The sequence below is a fragment of the Gopherus flavomarginatus genome, chromosome 18 (assembly GCF_025201925.1).
Source record: "Gopherus flavomarginatus isolate rGopFla2 chromosome 18, rGopFla2.mat.asm, whole genome shotgun sequence".
NCBI lineage: Eukaryota > Metazoa > Chordata > Testudines > Testudinidae > Gopherus > Gopherus flavomarginatus.
This window is the reverse complement of record NC_066634.1, coordinates 20476756-20479981: the sequence shown is the minus strand read 5'-3', so window position 1 is coordinate 20479981 and position 3226 is coordinate 20476756. Positions and strand designations below refer to the sequence as shown.

Sequence of the window (3226 nt, the reverse complement as noted above, 5' to 3'; positions counted from 1 at the left end):
AAGCTCCTTCACTGGAGACTTTCACAAGAGGCCGTCTCGGATGATTTAGACGCAACAAATCCTGCATCTTAGACTAGATGACCTTGGCAGTCCCTTCGACCTCTGTGGTGACACTCACTCCTGTAGCATCCGCCTGTGCATCTGTATTTGCCCACAAAGTCTTTTTGTTTAATGGTCCCGCCTCTCATTATTTTGTCCACCAATCAGGCAAGGGCACTCGACCGGGGGTGGAGAGGCAGCTGGCAGAATTTCTGACCCACCAATTTCAGTTCATCGGCTTCCGGATTTACATTTTCTTGGGTGTCGGGCACGGACTTAACCCAGTCCTGGAGTTCTGTCAGGAGCTGTTTTGCGTCGGCTAATTCCGGTTTTCTGTCCTCGGGGTGTGCCTCTTCCCACCAGCTTTTGAATGGTAAATTATCGGGACGTTCTCGAGCTTTTTTACAGCTGAGCTCACAACTGGAATAAATATGCAGGCTCAATTATGACAATAGTGGGGCCCAGACCTGGGGTATAGGCGCCGACCCCATGGGTGCTCTGGGGCTGGAGCACCCATGGGGGAAATGTAGTGAGTGCTCTGCACCCACTAGCAGCCAAGCTCCCCCACGCCCCACCTCCTCCATCTCCTCTCCTGAGTGTGCCGCGTTCCTGCTCCTCCACCTACCTCCCATCGCTTGCAGGTGCCAAACAGCTGTTTGGTGGCATACCAAGCTCCAGGAGGGAAGGGGAAGGAGCAGAAACATGGCACACTCAGAGGAAGTGGAGGCTGGGCCGGGATTTGAGGAAGGATTCAGGAATAGGGGAAGGGAGGGGGCAGAGTTGGGGCGGGGACTTTGGAGAAGGGGTGGGGCTGGGGTGGAGTTAGGGGAGGGCCGGGGGCAGAGGGAGGTCAAGCACCTGCTGGTGTGAGCAGAAATTGACACCTGTGGCCTGGGGTGCTACCGTAATACACCTAAGAACAATAAAAATGTACAGGGCCTAGCACAATGGGTTGCAGGGTCATGACCTGGGTTCCTAGGTGCTACCGTAATACACCTAATAAGCAATACTCACCGCATCGGCACGGAAGAAGGAATGTAACTTGGCTACTGCCAGCTGCCTCTCCAGCCCGGGAGAAGCCGGGCCGGGCCAGTTTGCTGCCATGCCCTTGCCTCCGAGCACGAGGTGTTGGGGGAACTGAACCGTGGGCAAAAAAGTCAGAATCGGCCATTTTGTCTGCAATTCCCGGAGGCATTTCCAGCCCCTCTAGGACTCCTGCAAGACCCTCGCAGCTCAGCTGAGTTCTCTTTGGCCTGCATAAGGGCCAGGTGCTTTCAAGCCATCCCCCAGCCATAGCCCCACACCCTCAGCTGGGAGGCAGCTGAGCAGTCACAGGAGGGGCTGGGCCCTCTCCCCTTAAAGGGCCGGTCAGTCTGTGATATACCCGCCTCCCCCACCAGCGCCTTCCTCACCCCCAGGGGACGCTTTCCCACCCACACCATGAGCCAGGGCTCAAGGTGCCCCCAGCTTCTCCTCTTTCCTACCCAGCTGGGGGATTTGAGCACCGAGCTTAGCCAGGGGCTGCTGCTGCTCCCAGCCCCCAGTGTGCACCCCCCCAGCTCCAATCTGGAGTGGATCTGCCAGCTCCAGCTGTGCACAGGGAGCAGAGGAATAGGGGATGAGGGGCTCATGCACCAAGTGGGCTGCTGGTACTCGGGCAGGTATCCTGGGCCACTCATCTCCCCCCTTCCAGCCTGGGGATACCCACTCCCCCCTCCATCTCAGCCCAGGGAGACCCCCTGCCCACCACACAGGATCCAAGGAGAGACCCACAGACCATCCCGCCTCCCCCCCTCAAAGCCCCTGGGGGCTGCAGAACATCCTGTCTGTCGCCAGCGCTGCTAGAAGGAGCCCCGGGTCGACCCAGCGCTGCTGCTGGGATGGAGAGCCGGCAGACGGGTGCTGGGGTGTGAGAGCCCCTGGGGCTGGTGGATGGGGGGCGGTGTCAGGGCTTGGGGGCAGGGGTGTGTGGTAGATTAGGGAGACAAAGACCCTTAAAGCCTGTCCTGGAGGGCAGTAAAATCAAGCTATTCTGCATGGCAAACAGCCAGCCAGCAGCATCTCCCGCCACGGGACCCCGGCTCACGACCCCCTGACCCCAGCCAGGCAGGATGGCCCAGAGGGAGAGGCTGTCTCTCAGGGAGATCCCAAGCCACTTGGGCTTTGTAGGTCCAAACTACCGCCTGAGCTTTCACCCCAAAAGGCAGATAGCTGCTAGCCCAGAGGTCCTCTATTTACCCATGCAGCAGGTCCGGCCCAGGCTGGGCACGTCGCTCGCTGGCAGCTCCAAGCCCGAACGTTGTCCGCAGCATGTGCCTGGTTAACACTGCCTGGCCCCTTGGCCTGCCACAGGCTGGGTGTCTCTAGACTGCTGCGTGGGCCGGCAAGCTGGCTGGCTTCCACGGTTTCCTGAAGCACGCACGAATCTGTCTCCATCTGCTCCAGCCACCTCTGGAATGTGCTGGAGCCCAGCCAAGAATCACAGTGCCCTACAGAACAAGCCGGGGGTAAGGGCCGGTCCCTTTCCATATTGTGATAACAGCCAGAGGGCTCAGCTGAGATCGGGGGCCCACGGAGCCGGGCGCTGCCCGGACCCCACCCAAGATTAGGGGCCCCACAGAGCCGGGCACTGCCTGGACCCCAACTAAGATCGGGGGCCCCCATAGCACGGGTGTGGCACAGACCCCGGCTGAGATCAAGGCCCCACTGTCCAAACCCAACTGAGATTGGGGTCCAATTGTGCTGAGCGCTGCTCAGGTTCCTGACCGTGCCCGGAGCTGCCCAGACTCCAGACGAGATCAGGGCCCCGTCGTGCTGGACGCTGCCCAGACCCAGAGTCGGAGACAGTTTCTGCCCCAGAACACTCACAAACCAATCTGATGACAGAGGGTGGGGGACCGATGGGGTATTCTCCTCACTCACGTGGGTGTCACAGGAATAAACCATTAGTGCTTGCGAGGTGCTTAGCTACTGCTCCGCTGGGAGCCCGTCAAACCACGACAAGAACGCTAGGCAAGCCGGTGAGCTGTTTCACTTCGGGCTGTTTTCCTGGCTAGGTGTGGTCACCGACTCGTGGGATGGGGAGGTGAGCCCGACACCGTATCTGATCTGACTGGGGCACTGCCAGCCTCCCTCCAGGGTGGCACACGCCAGTGCTGTGATCTGACCTCCTGCCCGGGCTGTCTTC

The 3226-nt window shown here is 59.9% G+C and overlaps 1 long non-coding RNA gene across 1 annotated transcript; it reads right to left on the bottom strand.

The window, feature by feature from the left end:
- Positions 1–223: 223 nt before the first annotated feature.
- Positions 224–2356, bottom strand: LOC127037191 (uncharacterized). The gene is made up of 3 exons (XR_007770307.1): positions 2278–2356; positions 1054–1176; positions 224–459 (listed from the first exon to the last, which is right to left on the bottom strand). It is a non-coding gene; the product is annotated as an uncharacterized LOC127037191 (long non-coding RNA).
- Positions 2357–3226: the final 870 nt, after the last annotated feature.